This window comes from Schistocerca serialis, chromosome 9 (assembly GCF_023864345.2).
Source record: "Schistocerca serialis cubense isolate TAMUIC-IGC-003099 chromosome 9, iqSchSeri2.2, whole genome shotgun sequence".
Taxonomy (NCBI): domain Eukaryota; kingdom Metazoa; phylum Arthropoda; class Insecta; order Orthoptera; family Acrididae; genus Schistocerca; species Schistocerca serialis.
The window spans coordinates 49,187,693-49,205,449 of record NC_064646.1 but is presented as its reverse complement, the minus strand read 5'-3'; the positions used below and the strand labels follow the sequence as shown (position 1 = coordinate 49,205,449).

Sequence of the window (17,757 nt, the reverse complement as noted above, 5' to 3'; positions counted from 1 at the left end):
TTAACTTTTAATTGTTAATCTAATAAATTTACACTGTAGTTTTGTTGACTTGATTGTTAAAAAAACGCACAAATAGGAGGAGCACAAGTCTCAAGAATGGTGAGTTGGAGACAGTTTTGAGACGCAACCACTGTGTCGCACGTCTGTACAATAACCTAATTGTTGTAATACAGCACTGTGACTATGTAGCCTTTTATGTGGAGTGGACTCCCACTAAGACGAAATGGTGCAGCTTGTCATAAATAAACCACTATAAAAAGACTTGGTACCTGGATTATTTCATAGAATTCACGTAACTTGATCCAGTTAGCAGATAAAACGGACCGAGGCAACGACTACTTCAGCAGCAGCAGCAGCAGGAAGCAGATTACTCCGAGTTACACCGGACTAAGATACGTGTAAGAAATCAACTGAACTATGTGTCACTGCAGAACCAATTACTAAAGTGTAATGTTTTGGAAACTGTTCTAGCAGTAAACATTTGCATTAGTCTCATCTACATCTACATGATTTCTCTGCAATTCACATTTAAGTGCTTGGCGGAGGGTTCATCGAACCACAATCATACTCTCTCTTTACCATTCCACTCCCGAACAGCGCGCAGGAAAAACGAACACCTAAACCTTTCTGTTCGAGCTCTAATTTCTCTTATTTTATTTTGATGATCATTCCTACCTATGTAGGTTGGGCTCAACAAAATATTTTCGCATTCGGAAGAGAAAGTTGGTGACTGAAATTTCGTAAATAGATCTCGCCGCGAAGAAAAACTTCTTTGCTTTAATGAATTCCATCCCAACTCGCGTATCATATCTGCCACACTCTCTCCCGTATTACGTGATAATACAAAACGAGCTGCCCTTTTTTGCAGCCTTTCGATGTCCTCCGTCAATCCCACCTGGTAAGGATCCCACATCGTGCAGCAATATTCTAACAGAGGACGAACGAGTGTAGTGTAAGCTGTCTCTTTAGTGGACTTGTGTCTGAGTGGTGGAGGCCAATGCGATCAGTAAGAAACACCCCCATGATCACACGTTTCTTGATGTCTATGGAACACAAGAATAACAACAAATTTTTGAGGTTTTTTGTTTAAATCAAATAATCTCTTTTCGATGTTGAAAATTTTCGCCCCAGCAAAATTTCACTGTCTCCCCAAGTAGCAACAGTTCTGTTACACAGTATACTCAGGAGTTTAGAATTCCATACAGGTAACAACAGCTGATCAATGTCGTCGCCGATCCACTCGTGACGTGTCTGGCGCCCGGTTGATAAAGCCGCCACGTGGCGTGCACGGACCGCAAGCAGAAGGGGCTTCACTCGCGGGGAGTCCCCGAGCGTGTGACGTGAGCGAGCATCGGCCGGCGCCGCGACCCCAATACAGGCGGGGCGGCCTCGAGGGAAACCCCGGGTCGGCCTTCACCTCGACCCTAGTCGCGTGTCGCGGGCGAGCGTCCCTCACGAGGCAGCCAGTGACGGCGCGCGCTTTCTCTTCCGCTTCGTCGCGCGACTGTCAATGCAGACAACACGAGACATTGCTCACAGCTGGCCGACGAAATTCCAGTTTTCTAGTGCTTAACGGCGCTGACTACGAGCGACTGGTCTCGCATTTATCTGAATCATACGTGCAGGTATTAAGAATGGATGACCGCATCCGTCCCACCGAGCAGGAATTCGGAAACACATCTTGCGCTTTTTTCTCACTATACGTTCTAGAAGCCACGGGCAGACCTCAGCAGCTCTGGCATGAGCCAGTAAAAGTGATCTCCCTGGGTCTTAGCGGAATGGGGTGTTTGAAAAACCACTGGCATCGACAAAATACCAAACTAGAAAAGGCCGCCTTACTGGGGTCTGAACGCATTGTCCGCCGATGTATCGTGCAGCACTTGCCATTTGTAGCAAGTCAGACCGGTAAAATGCGGAATCTAACGTAATGATCTCATTTTCTGTTTTTACTGTTGGCTTCCTGGTATTTTACAGCGGGACGTATCACACGTTTTCAGATCTGTCTCAGTTACTCTGTGCGAACTGAGTAGGAAGACTCATTGACAGATTTAAAGTTTAGGTCTCTCCTCTCTCTTTCCCTCCTTCCCCGTACTTCCTTTAGTCCCGAGACCTTCGTCCAAGCTTTAGTTTCGGTAATTCTATCAGAGCAGCCTTGCATACGACGCTAGGCCGGCGCTTTCGGGAGAAATCATATGCCGTAGAAACTGCTCTGGGCACCATAATTACGAAATGGGGAGGGGGGGGGGGGGAGAGAAACTGGCGTACTCGTGACTATCACAGACCGAGTTTTGGTACAGTTGGTCGTTTAAGAATGACGGCACTGTTTCTTCAGATTTGCTGATGCGGATGCCTTTGACACTTTGTAAGGAGTAGGTCTTGTTGTCAGTGCGATTATTCAGTGCGAACGTGAGTCATCTGCACTGCACTAAATGTCTTCATCAAAGATTTGAACGGCAAGGGGAGCATGAATACTGTTGTGATATTAGACTTCGTGGGCAACCAGTGTTTTTAATGCTCTTCTCACTATCTGTTTGCAGTATGATACAACACTTCGCAACCAATAAAGGTAACCAAAGATAAATTTGGAAAGCGATATAAAGTCCAGAGAGAAGAAATAAAGCAAGGTGTGCCAATTCCGTTGTCAGGGATAGCGAAGAATTTCTAAGATGAACTGAAAGAAATGGATAGTGCCTAGAAAAGAGGTTATAAGGTGAACATCAACAAATGAAAAACAAGTGTAATGGAAAAAATGGTTCAAATGGCTCTGAGCACTATGGGACTTAACATCTATGGTCATCAGTCCCCTAGAACTTAGAACTACTTAAACCCAACTAACCTAAGGACATCACACAACACCCAGTCATCACGAGGCAGAGAAAATCCCTGACCCCGCCGGGAATCGAACCCGGGAACCGAACCCGGGAACCCGGGCGTGGGAAGCGAGAACGCTACCGCACGACTACGAGCTGCGGACAAGTGTAATGGAATGTAATCTAATTAAATCAGGCGACGCCGAGGGAATTATTTAGGAAATGAGACACTAAAAGTAGCAGAAATAGCGAAATAACTGACGATAGCCAATTTAGAGAGGATATAAACTGCAGACTGGCTATGGCAAGAAAAGCATTCCTGAAAAAGAGAAATTTTTTAAATAGCTAATATAAATTTAAGAAGTCGTCTCTGAACGTATTTATCTGGAGGGTAGCCTGTTAGGATCATTGCAAATTTTGGCGACATACATCTCAGTAAATTAGCTTACCACGCCTATTTTCATTCTCTGCTTTCCTATTGCATCGTATTCTGGTGTAACTCATCACTGAGTAAGAGAGTGTTCATTGCACAAAAGCACGTAATCAGAATAATTGCTGGAGCTCATTCAAGATCATCCTGCAGACACTTATTTAAAGAGCTAGAAATCTTCACTGTAGCCTCACAATATATATTCACTTATGAAATTTGTTGTTAACAATCCGAATGAATTCAAAAGTTAATAGCAGTGTACATGGCTACAACACTGGGAGAAGGGATGATCTTCACTTCTCAAGGTTATATCTAACTTTGGCTCAGAAGGGGGTAAATTATGCTGCCACAAAAGTCTTTGGTCACTTACCTAAAAGCATCGAAAGTCTGACAGATTGCCATATAGCATTTAAAAGGAAATCAAAAGAATTTCTTAATGGCAATTCCTCCTACTCATTAGATGAATTTTTGGATATAGTAAGTGGGTAATTTCGCAACCTCCACAAAAAAAATATTGAGTGTCATGTAATATTTTGTGTAATGTAATATCTTGTATAATCACCTCTTATTAGAAACTTCCTGGCAGATTAAAACTGTGTGCCCGACAAAGACTCGAACTCGGGACCTTTGCCTTTCGCTGGCAAGTTCGCAGGAGAGCTTCTGTAAAGTTTGGAAGGTAGGAGACGAGGTACTGGCAGAAGTAAAGCTGTGAGGACCGGCCGTGAGTCGTGCTTCGGTAGCTCAGTTGGTAGAGCACTTGCCCGCGAAAGGCAAAGGTCCCGAGTTCGAGTCTCGGTCGGGCACACAGTTTTAATCTGCCAGGAAGTTTCATATCAGCGCACACTCCGCTGCAGAGTGAAAATCTCATTCTGGAAACCTCTTATTAGTCTGACACGTTCCACATCATTACGAAGAGTCGTATTCATGATCTATGGAACAAGTACTAATCTAATCTAAACTTCGTATGGCATTGAAACGTGAACGATATGCGATTTAGACAAGGAAAGAATAAAAGCTTTCCAAATGTGGTGCTGCAGAATGCTGAAGATTAGATAGATGGATGGATGGATCGCGTAATTAATGAGGAGTACCGAATCGACTGTTGAAAAAAGAAATTTGTGGCAAAGTTTGACTAAATTAAAGGATCTGTTAATAGAATAGACCTGAGACATCAAGGAATTGTCAGTTTGCTGCTGGAGGGAAGTGTGGGGGTAAAAATTGTAAACGGAGAGCAAGGGTTGAACAAAGTCATCACGTTTAAACAGATGTAGACTGCAGAAGTTTTTCAGAGATGAAGTGTTTTGCACAGTATTGACTAGCGTGAGAGTAGCATAAAACCAAGTTTCGAATTGAAAACAACAACAACAACAAAAACAACTACTACTACCACTACTAATTTCACTTGCATCATGAAGAAAATTTTAGGTCCAACGTGAAACACAGAAGCTTGGAAATTCGTAATGATCATTACCAAAGTAATGACAATATTTCAAAATACAGGAAAAATAACGGAAACCATATGCAAATGAAGGCCAATGTTTTCTTAACATTCACACAGAATGAATGACAGCAAGCTAGCAGAACAAATCATGTATTTCTGGAACAAAAAGTTAACACCATTGTGTATCTGATAAGTTAAAATATAATTAGAAATACCGAACATAAAAGAAGAATCTGCGGAAAAAAATTTTTAAATGTAAAATGCTAAAATTAGAAGGACTGCAAGGCAGCAACGGGACAGGAATAGCTATGAAGTAATCTGAGAAAACAAAAACGAGACAAACTAATGTAGTACATGATAAGTAATTGAATTTGACACTTTGTCCCTTTATGGCCAAAACGCGATGAAAGAAAAACCAAGTAGCATCTGTATTAACGGAGGGTATGTTTGGAGTTACTGCGTCTCAAACACGTCACCGCAGTCGCCAAAAGAACTTGGGACTGTTTAATGCCACAGCATTCATATTCTAATAAATGGACGGAAACGCTACAGCGTTTTGCAGTTTCCTTTCCTCTTTCTGCGGGCAGGACAGCTGCAGCCCGTATAGCACAGGCATGTCCCGACTGGTTTGCCGATAGGCCTTCTTGAACAGGAGGTCCCCTACGCCAGTCGGCCTACCGGTGTGTGGGAACTGCTGGGGACGCGACCTGAGCCAGCGCCACACACGTAGGAACGGCAGCCTCAGCTGAAACTCCCGTGGCCGTCGGTCCTGGCTCGTAAAAAGGGAGTCCCTACAGCCATATACCACCACCTGCCTCGCCGTATTGCGGCATTACTCATGGTTACCAGTGGTAACGCGAATCAGTCAGCCAGCTCACAAACGCTATTACTCTTCTCCCTTTTGTGCTGCCCTGTTCACTTCTTGAGAATTGGGACATTGTCACTTCCAATAGATTTTTTTACTATTTTCTTTCATGGCCTTCCTTCGGTTTTCTGTCTCAATTTTTTCCATCTAATATGTTTGCTAGAAATTTTGACAAATGACCACCAAGTTTAGTTTCCCTTCTTTGAATAGTTGCTAAAGTATTTCTTTGGTCACTGATTTCTTTCAAAACATTATCTTTGGATTTTAATATAACTTCGTAGGCATCCACGGAGAGCGTAAATTTGAATAAAATAATACTGGATATTAGGCCGCGTCATTTTGACACGCTAAAACAGCTAGCAGCCGACGTATCGATCGACTTCACGGCGGTCCTGTTCTAGCACGACTAACTGGTGGATTCTGGTGCCGCTATACACCGTCTTATTTCGACTGTCTCTTGGCTGTGACATCACGTCCAGGAACGACGTTATCCAGTGGCAACGCGACAGATATATGGAAGCTTGGGGTTGAAAACCAGGACCGTTCTTACAATTCGAAGTAGATACTGGGAGACAACTTCTTTGTTGTTCCAGTGTGTTGAGGCACCACACATGGAAAGAGAGGGTTTGCGCTTCCTCTACAGATTCCACCAAATAAAGTAGCAGTGGAACATGTACCATAACTATGGATTTCTGCAATAAGAGGCACATTTCAGGTACGCTTGTGGCTAATTCATCTATGACTCATGCGGGTAATCTAAATCATGCTTCGCTATCCAACATATCCAAGATCATGACGGAATGGTATCCTCCTTGTTCTTCTGTGCAGAAGAGAGGTATGGGTTTTTAAAATTGTTGCTTTCCAGCTCCTGTCATCCACAAGGAAGGGGGTGTTGAAATATCTTTATGGATGCACAATTTGCTCTTTTCTGTATAAGAATAAGTTTAAATTGTTGATGTTAGAGGCTATTTTTCTGTCCGTGTCTAGTGACCACACACAGACTGAACATTAAACTGTAAAACTGTAATATCCCTTCTTTGCCTACACACAGACACACACACAAACACACACAAACCCAAACCGTCGACAGGTGAACGCATTTAGAGGCGCTACTTTCTGTGAATTTCCCAAGATGTAAGATATCTAATAAATGCAAAGTTTGAGCATAATAATTCTTTTCCGAAGTCGAGTGGTAAATAAATTTAGGAATGCTGTTAAATTTCATGTGTGGTCTGGTTTTAATGACCTCCACACCACAGCTCATTAACGTGAAGTGTTAATTTAAATGTAAGGAACCAAGAAAACGAGCGCTTTATCATCAGACAAACGCGTTACAATTTTTCAGGTGACTTTGGAAATTTGGGAGACCTCTGTACACTTGCCGCAATCGGGCTGGGCCATTCCATGCTAGTGCTTTGTGTAGTCCTAAATGATGTGCTATGGCAACTAGTAGGCGCACTTCAAATAATCTGTAAGGATTCAGGCAACACCGCCTTTTCGTTGTGCCTTTGTTCCGTATCGGCTCACGGTCGGCATGGTTAGCAACGGATTTAGGATGGTTTAGTCTCACAGCTGGTCTGATTGTGTTCCTGTCGCAACCCGATTAGCCATCCACCCCTCCGCCTCCATGGGACGGGAAAGTGTGTACCCTAGCTGCCTGTGAGCAGTGTTATTCATGTGAAAGCGAGCGAAAGCTTTGTAAATGTTTGCGAAACGTGTAAGTGAGGTTGGACTTGGGTACCAGTCCGCTTTTCACCTAGCTGGGTGCGGAAAACCGCCTAAAAACCACACACAGGCTAGCATGCACTCCGATCATTGACGTTAACCATCCCCGCGGATTCGAAACGTCCCGGATGCAGGTAATTAACAAGCACAGCTATCCGGGCGTATTCGTGATGGTGTGGTAAACATGGGAATGATTATAATTGGGACCATAGTGCCACGTATGTACAAAGCAGCTCGAATGTGCGAGATTCGAGACAGGAGCTGACTTTGACAGACGTCACGAGGTACAAACAATGAAGGCGTAACTGTATCAGTCAGGTGTTTCAGGCTGACGTTCAGTCGCCAAACCACTTAAGTCCACTGGAAGGCAAATGTTGCAGAAACTGGTGTAACACACACACCGTTGATCGCCGCCAGTCAATGGAAAACCGTTGCGTGATGGAGAGACCAACCCAACGTCAAAAACACTGAAAAACCTACTTTCCTCCCGACACTCCGTTACGGCATGAACACTGGTGAATGGAAGCTCCATTCCGCGGGATAATGGAAGACAATGAGAGTTGTTTAAGATAAAGATAAACCGCCAGTCAACATTTGCCACTCCTGTTACCGCAGATCACGCACTCCTGTTATCTGATTGCCAAGATAGGAGATAAACTGCCACGATTCACTAGGTGGCACTTAAGAGCGAGCTCCAACAAAGGACGTTTAAATCATTTTAATTTACTTCATAACGGATTCTTGGTGAAACAATGAAGTTACTCCACAAAGAATTACCCATTTTCTCACATTTTTCAAAACTTTTAATTTCATACGATCTACTTTTCAAGGTGCAAGCCCATTTGCTAGTGGTATTATATTTGAACATATTCCCGTCATCTGATGTACTGTGAAACAAAAATTCTGCAGCCATCAAAGATATAAACAGGTAACAGGAAATACATGAAGATGTTACAGAAAAGTACAACGCAATTAAGAGACTAAATCAGGCATTGATTACATAGTACCTGACAGGGGTTACTGGTTAAATGTATAATTGCTCACCACGCAGTATTACGAAAGGGGTATTGTGTGCTACACAACAAGGAGAAAAGGTTTTTTCCAGTAACTGGCGCTGTATTTGCTGAACTTTTTGTATAGAACTCGACAGCACAGAATGGGATAGTAAATACAAATATAAAAAGAGGGCCGCCCAAAACCGTAAACAAGTGAAACTACTGCGGCACGATTGCCTGAGTAACGCCAGAGGGGAGGTTCAGCCGCCGAAATGGAAAGGTTTCTCGTACACTTCGCGCACACTGGCTCCTTTCTTTCGCCAAGTGTGAGAGCTGTGTGTACGCGTATCTGCGAAGTGTAGGTGACTGCAGCTGGCGTGTTGTTGCGTGCCGTCAGGTACGTGCCGTGCTGGATGACGACAGAAGGGGGAGGCTGATGCCCGGCGCCAGCACACAGCCCACCCCTCTCTAACAGCACCAAACGGATCTCCATCAATAGTGCCTCACGCCCTCGCTTCACGAGGCAACTTCGGAGAAGTTTGGAATTTAATCCAGCACGTTGACGCAAAGTTTGGGCGATCAGAAACTTTACCCCACGATCGCTCCTTTCCACTTCCGTAAAGACAAAGAAGACCGTGTTACTAGCACGTGGCGTACCCAGGCGGTTACCCATCCAAGTACTGGCCACGCTCGATGTTGCTTGACTTCACTGATCTGACGGGAACTGGTGTGTTCAACTACGTAACGCCTTTGGCACCCGAAACTGTTACCGAATGGTCAAACAGATTTTTCTTTGCGATTACTTATGCATGTTGTTGTTGTCTTCCGTCCTGAGACTGGTTTGATGCAGCTCTCCATGCTACTCTATCCTGTGCAAGCTTTTTCATCTCCCAGTACCTACTGCAACCTACATCCTTCTGAATCTGCTTAGTGTATTCATCTCTTGGTCTCCCTCTACGATTTTTACCCTCCACGCTGCCCTCCAATACTAAATTGGTGATCCCTTGATGCCTCAGAACATGTCCTACCAACCGATCCCTTCTTCTGGTCAAGTTGTGCCACAAACTTCTCTTCTCCCCAATCCTATTCAATACTTCCTCATTAGTTATGTGATCTACCCATCTAATCTTCAGCATTCTTCTGTAGCACCACATTTCGAAAGCTTCTATTCTCTTCTTGTGCAAACTATTTATCGTCCATAGGCAGAATAATTAAAGGACACCGTGCCTAATAATCCATTCCCCTCTCCTACCCATCCTGCGTTATTCAGTTGCACAATTTGTACCATAATTTGCAGCACTAAATACAATGAGAATTACTTAATCAACCAGCATCCTTGCATCAGGGTAAGTAGTATCCCTCAGTGAATATGGTGTAGCGAGACACACTACACTGGTGAGTCTCGACTGTTCACAGGGTCGTTGCAGGTCAGACAAGTCAAACATTCGTGGGTCGACCCCTAGTGATTCAGTTTTTTCTCCAGTTAACAAGAGTTTCATGCCTGCCAATATTCGTCGAGTAGGAAATGCCAAGTCGGGGTGGTATTCTTTCTAAATGAGCCGATTCTGACGCTGGATAAATGTACTGAAGCGCCAAAGAAACTGGTATAGTCATGGGGAATGAAATACAGGGATGTGTAAACAGGCAGAATATGGCGCTGCGACCTACATAAGAAAAGTGCCTGGCGCAGTTGTTAGATCGGTTACTGTTGCTACAACGGCAGGTGATCAACATTTAAGTGAGTTTGAAAGTGGTGGTGTAGTCGGCGCACGAGCGATGGGGCACACTATCTCCGTGGCAGCGATGAAGTGGAGATTTTCCCATATGACCATTTCATGAGTGTACCGTGAATATCAGGAAATCAATGAAACATCAAATCTCCGATGTCACTGCTGCCGGAAAAATACCCTACAAGAACTAAAGAGAATCGCTCAACGTGACAGAAGTGAAACCCTTCCGCAAATTCCTGTAGGTTTCAATGCTGGGTCACCCACAAGTGTCAGCGTGCGAACCATTCAACGAAACATCATCGATATGGGCTTTCGGAGCCGAAGGCTGACTCTTGTATCCTTGATGACTGCACGACACACAGCTTTGCGCCTCGCCTGGGCCCGTCAGCACCGACACTGAACTGTTGGTGACTGTAAACATGTTGCCTGCTAGGACGAGTCTCGTTTCAAATTGTGTCGAGCAGATGGACGTGTGCGGGTACGGAGACAACCTGATGAATCCACGGACCCTGCACGTCAGCAGGGTAATGTTCAAGCTGGTGGAGGCTCTGTAATGGTGTGGGGCGTGTGCAGTTGGAGTGATATGGGAGCCCTGATACGTCTACGTACGACTCTGACAATTGACACGTACGTAAGTATACTGTATCACCACCTGCATCCACTCATGTCCATTGTGCATCACGACGGACTTGGGCAATTCCAGTAGTACAACGCAACACCGCACACTTCCAGAATTGCTACGGAGTTGCTCCAGAAACACTCTTCTGAGTTTAAAGACTCCTGCTGGCCACCAAACTCACCCAACATGAACATTATTGATCATATCTGGGATGCCTTGCGACATATTGTTCAGAAGAGATCTCCACCCCGTCGTACTTTTACGGATTTATGGACAGCCCTGCAGGATTCATGGTGTCAGTTCCCTCCAGCACTACTTTACACATTATTTGTAGTCCTCTTGCGTGCTGTTGGGAGCCCTACAAGATATCAGACAGGTGTACCAGTTTCTTTGGCTCTTCAGTGCATAAGGGTGAATCACTGCTGTTCCTGACACGCCTACTACAGTACACTTATTTGTAGCGAGAAGTCCGCCGAGGGATTGGTTTACACTCGAGAAGTATGTTACTGCAGGAACATATCTCGTTTTATTACTGTGCGATTTGAAACACAAACAAAAAAAAAAAAGTTCAAATGGCTCTCAGCACTATGGGACTTAACATCTGAGGTCACCAGTCCCCTACACTTAGAACTGCTTAAACCTAACGGACAGCATACATATCCATGGCCAAGGCAGGATTCGAACCTCCGACCGTAGCAGCAGCGCGGTTCCGGAATGAAGCGCCTAGAACCGCTCGACAACAACGGCCGGCTGGAACACAAAGACAACGACACGAGAAAGTGACTGATGTTTCTACGTTAACGGATAACATGAGATATCTGAATGAACGCTGACGTGTATTACCTATGATTCCTAAGGTGGGAGAGACATCGAGGAGGGAGAGATGGGGAAAGAGGAGGAGGAAACGGAGGAGGGATACAAAGTCCTCACTTTTTGAAGATTGCATCTTACAGGAGAAATTTTGTTTCGTGTGATATAATTAAACACGGAGAATTTTCAGATTTTTTCGTTTGATAGTAGTATGAAACCTTACTTCGTGGAAAATTTCACGATTCTAGGTCAACGAGAAGAACTGCACAGTTTCTAACTAGTGCGTTCGCGAGTATGAAAATATGTGACATGAATGGCCGTAGCTTTTGATTGCATTAAATTACGAGTTACCGTTTAGTTTCCTGCGATGAGACCATAGACCGGAGAATGTGACAAATTTCAACTTTATACGTCTATCCGTTCCTGAGAATATGGGTTTTGAAGAGACAGACACACGAACTGATTCTGTGACTTTTTTTTCTTTTTTTTCCCAGCGACTGAGATATGGAACACTCAACAGTATTGTACTACCAATCTGAAGCAGCAACTTCGACATAATGGTAGCTATAGAAGCAATAAACCAGCATTAGCAGAGATTATACTGGCGATTGCTGCGTGGTGCGGCCTGCCAGTATCTGAGTGAAGCCGCAGATTAGGCGCTCTCGCCCGCTCCTGTCGCATTGCCTCGGCGACGTATCTTCTTCTCCTCACCCGAAGCGGCCGTACATGTGCCTCCTGCCAAGTGCTCGTCACCTTACGGCGAGGTAATCGCAGCTGCCGACTAGGCGGCGGCAAACGACACAAAAAACAGAAAACGCGCCCGCGGCAGGTGCCTCCAGGCTGACGGCCCCGAACAACACTCTGCCAGCCGTTTCTGCGTGCGCTTTGAGGACTTTGGCCGTTCCTTAAAACGGGGCTGATCAAAGAACAAAGTCCAAGACGCGAGCGAGCAGTGATGCAGCACAAAGTCGGGCGAACGCCGCCGTTGCCCTAGCAACAGAGGAACTCTGTCTGTCGCACTCTTTCTGCTTGTGTCCAATGTCCTGTAGCGTTTCTCTGTAGTGAAACAGATTTATTTACCATCTCGTCATGTTTATTGACTAGTGACTGTTGCAACCTGTGCTAACTACTACAGAAGTACTGAAAATTTATTATTTACTTCTACATCTACATACGTCCTCCGGAACCCCCATATGGTGCATGGCGGAGGTTACCTTGTACCAATGCTAGACATTTCTTTTCCTGTTCCACTTGCAAATAGACAGAGGGAAAAACGACTGTCTATATGCTTCCTTGCGAGTCCTAATTTCTCTGTCTTCGCGGTCCCTACGCGAAATATACGTTGGTGGAATTAGTATCATTCTATCTTGTAAGCTTTTCACAATGTTGACTGCAATATACTCTTTGAAACTCTGAAGTCAGCAGGGATAAAACAAGGGAAGCGAAAGTTTATCTGTAACATCTGAAGAAACTGTACAGTTAAGGGGATGCAAGGGAAGTAGTAGTAGTAGTAGTAGACTTGCGCTCTACCAAAACTTCGGTTTTGTAGTTTTGATGCGATATACAAATGACATAGTAAATGGGAGGATTACCTGTATTATTGGTAGGGAAAGAAATATAAATGAATATGTGAGAGAGGAATTAGGAGCGGACGACTCCTGTCTATTTTTGTTTGTTTCTTCACAGAACCGCACATCGTTCAGTCTTAGTCCATTGTGTAGTCTATATACTTGTAAAATATAAACTGCATTTTATAAGTAATAAAAATTAGTTGATGGCGCAACTTCTATGCTGCTATGTAACCAAGGCAATTACTTTTCATTCAAGTACAGTTTACAAGCACAAACAAAAAATCCATCTATTCTTATTCTTGTTGTTGTCCTTGTCGTTTTTGTACTCAGTAGAATGTTCTTCACGATAAAGGCAAAAACTTCCTGTTATTGTTGATAAATGCTGAAGTTTTTTGTGAACAACAGATTTTATATAAGCTCCACGAGGTACTGAAACGATGTTCTATGCGTTTTTGTTTTGCAGTTTTTAATTTTTCCTTTTTTTGAGAAAATTGAATTTTCCTGTGATTTATGATAAATCTGATGTTTTTGTATTTTTATTACACCATCCCTCTGTTTCACGTTAAAAATCAAAACTTTTCGTATAAAACCTGAATATTGACAGTTTCAACTTTGCTATAAATACAGTAGTTTTAACTAACAGAGAGGAGGGTAACTATGTAAAAGAAAAATATTCCATAGATTACATGGCCCTTTATATAACTTGTCTCAGGTTACAGACGGAAGTTGAATTTTCCGTTGCAAATGGAACAGCTGTGAATTGCTATGGATAAACTACTCAATCTCCATTACATGTCCTGTTTTCTGCAAACGAACACTGAATTGATAAGCCTCTCTGTATCATGGGTAGGATTTAAGTTCGATTAGCGAAGTTTTTTATTTACTTTTTTTTTTAGTTGGAGGGAGAAGAAGGTGCTACCTACCATGCTGTGTCTCTTGCTGGGCACGCTCTAGTTCCGGTGGAAGATATCCCCAGTATTTGGCTGTCGTAATTGTTACTTGTCGTCGGCCGACAATGTAGAACGCAATGCCAGCTTTGCTGTCTCATTTACCCTGACCGTCTGGTGGCAGATTTGCACGCGTCTGACCTTTTTTTTTCCAGTTCTGTAGGTAACCACTCCGAGAAACAAGGCGAACAAGTGATCAACCTTACGCCTCAGAAAACACACACACACACACACACACACACACACACACACACACACACAAACAAACACACACAAACACACACAAACACACACAAACACACACAAACACACACACACACACACAATCGGAACTGTACATTTTTAATCAAGTAATATTTTTCCCAGCAGCGAAACGAACAAAGAACTGTTTTCGCAAATGAGTTGCTTCTCCAGTGTATCTGGGATCAACAATGAACTGGTCCATTATTTGCATCCCTCCCGGATTAAATAAATTTTGCAGAGTAAAATTTTATTTGCAATTTCCGACACTGACTAAAATGAGAGGAACTGAATGTATGATGATTTGTTTGACGTCTGTAAGAAGAGCGTAAGAAGTCCGACAATTCAGACCGTTTGTCGGTAGCTAGCGCAGAGCCTTGGGATAGGTCGGCGCCGCACTGGCAGTTTCTCACATGGACACCGGCCAAGCGACCGGTGGCTGTTTTACTGAATGGAGCAGCTCTCTCAGATCATCGTGGCACGGAACTGGTTTTAGCTACGAAAAGAAACAAGGGACTGGAAAAAAACGCTTCCTGTTTTCAAGAATGGCCGTAGGACAGATACACATACATACAGGTGCGTATCGCTGACGTAAGTCTCTTTGAGAATTTTGGAATACGGTTTGCGCTCACGGGCTATGACGGTTTTGGAGGAAAGATAAATCTGCTCTAGAGAAGTCAACATGTATTCCAAAACCGGATCTTGCGAAACTCTATTCTCTCTGTTCGTTCACGGTAATTAGACGGGCGTAGACAGCGGCGCCCAAGTTGATGGTTTTTGTTTTAGGGCGCAAAAACAACTAGGGTCGTACGCGCTCACATCAAAACTGCTAACACGAAGACAAAGAGAGGAGATAAAAAGGACTACATGTCAATCCCAATCGACGGAACATAAGACATCTAAAGACAGGGACGTGGAGAAAAGGTCTATAAAATACGTCACAGAGAAACGGACGTCCAGAACTGAAAATTAAATATCCTCCGCCATATTGCTACGACGGATTAAAAAGTAAAACGCGATCGACAGCCCGCGCGTTGGCCACTAAAACGGCCGATAACTCAGACGCCAACACAGACGTGAACGTAATCTGTTACAAAAAAGAACATTCAGTCAGGAAATGGCTGACAGTTCCAAGTTGATGGTGAGTCGCTTCATATCAGGAAGGCATTTGGTACAATTACGCTCAGTCGTTCAGTGAAAAAACGTAGGCGGTTACTGTGTAGCGGACACGATTCGTGACCGCACTCAGCACTCCTTTGGAGAGAGAACTGAACACGTCGCCCCTAACGAAACAACGTTGACAAATCCAAAGGTAATCTCGGGAGCAGACCAAGGAAGTCTGATAGGACCGTTACTATTTACAACATATATGAATGATCCAGTAGAATGTGTCTGTGTTCGCAGATGACGCGCTTGTTCGTAAGACAGTAGCAACGCCGGAAGACAGAATACGTTTTCAGAATGACCTACAGAGAAGTGATTAATGTTACAGGCTCTGGCAGTTGACCCTGAACGAAAAGAAATTTATAATTTTGCGCATACATAGGAAAAGAAATCCACTACAACAGTATTGGTGACAAATTCCTGGAAACAGTACCTACCGTAAAATACCTAGGAGTAACTGTCCGCAGCGACCTTAAGTAGAACGGCCACATAAAACAAAATAATGCGAAAAGCAGTTGCCAGGCTGAGAATGACAAAAAGAATCTTACGGGATTGTAACTCGATCGATTACTCCGTACTACTCATCAGTCTGGGAGACTTACCATGTTGCCTTAATACAAGATATAGACAAATCCACGGAATAGCCGCGCGTTTCGTCACGGGATGGTTCAGTTGGCGCTAGAGTATTACGTAGTTGCTCAACAAACTGCAGTGTCAAACGTTGCAAGAGAGGCGATGTGCAACGTGGAGAGGTTTACCGTCGAAATTCCGAGAGGAGTCTGACAACATATTACTTCCTACCAGATGCTTCTCTCGAAATGACCACAACAAGAAAATCCGAGAAATCAGAACTGACACGGAGGTTTACCGAGAACAACTCTTCCCAGACGCTATTCGCGAATAGAACAGTGAAGGGCGGATCAGATGCTGGTACCAGAACTACCCTCCGCCAGAGACCGCATGGTGGCTTGTGGAGCACTGATGTAGATGTGTGTTGTTGGGGCTCGCAATCTGAAGTTTGCCATAAGGGAAATTTCAGAGAATGGAAAGATTCAGAGAGACATGTCTAGATTCGAAACAGTTTTATCCAGGTAGTCATATTGCAGTAATGTAAACAGCAACGATACCCAGCACAGTATACAGAACACTGCAGGATTAAAAAAAGTTGAACAAGTCAACTCCTTCACATACTTACTAACCATGCTTGATGCATATGGAAGCTCCCTCAAAAAAAAAGGGGTGAGGAGGAAGCATTCATAAAAATACGAGGATAGCTGATATCAAGGAATTGATCGAGAAAAAGATCTGAAAAATCCTTTATTTGGAGTGTGGTAATCTACGTCTCTAAAAAACTTGGATAATAATGAGGAAGGAAGAGAAATACTTGGAAAGCTTTGAAATCTCTTCTCCACAACGAGAAGAAAGGAGAAAGCCACACAAACATACGAAAAACGAAGTTTTAGAGTAAAGAAACCAACACTAAGTATGCAAGACAGAGGAAAGCGAACTGCGATTGACACATCATAAACAGAAACTGTTGAAGGAAAAATAGACGTTAAAAGAAGCGCAGGAAGATGATGATATGGCTTGTTAACAGACATGAAAAGGGAGGGAAGATTAGGATCTAACGTCCGTCGAGGACGAGATGAACAGACAATGAGCTCATCTCGGATTGGAGAAAGATGACGAAAAGCGGCCACGTCCGCTTCAAAGGACCCATCTCGACAGTCGCCTTGAGGGATTTGAATTGACGACATCCCGAATGGGTGTCCAGTAACAGTCTTCATGAAAGGAAGATCTCTCGAACTAAAGTAAACACCAAGGAACAAAACATCGTTTAAGACAAATTTCAGCCGAAACTTTTCTTTCAACTTTTCTTTAATGATGATACTTCCATTGTCTGTGATTTCTTTAGCGGAAAATACTTGTCAAAACAAGAAACAAAATTTGTAATCTTCTACCACTATATTATTCAAGAAGCGCTCAACTGAATGTTACAAGGATATATATACACTTCTCGCTTTGCAGTTGTGAATTTAACGTGCTCTGACAACTGCGATTTTTGTCAGACACGAAAATTAAATTTTCCATAAACTAACACGCTTTACATGCCTGAATACCGATATTCATTATTACAGGTGGATTTCGCCACATAAAAGGCGAAAACCTTCTGTGACAGATAATAAACATCGATATTACAGATTAAAAAAGGAATTTTGCTTAGAAACAAATATTTATGGTGAGGAATAATGAATATTTGGATACTCACATTTGAACTGGTGGGAACTGTACGACACACTCAAGTCCATCGCTTGAAAACTGACGTTATGGTCCTAACTACTCTCCACAAATAAATGGTTATTATAGCGACACTGACGGATATTGGAAGGAAATACAAATATTCGTAAAG

At 43.5% G+C, this 17,757-nt stretch overlaps 1 protein-coding gene across 2 annotated transcripts in view; it reads right to left on the bottom strand.

Moving 5' to 3' along the window:
- LOC126419179 (organic cation transporter protein) overlaps positions 1-17,757 on the bottom strand; it is a 489,944-nt gene that overhangs the window by 192,883 nt on the left and 279,304 nt on the right. The window lies entirely within an intron of this gene.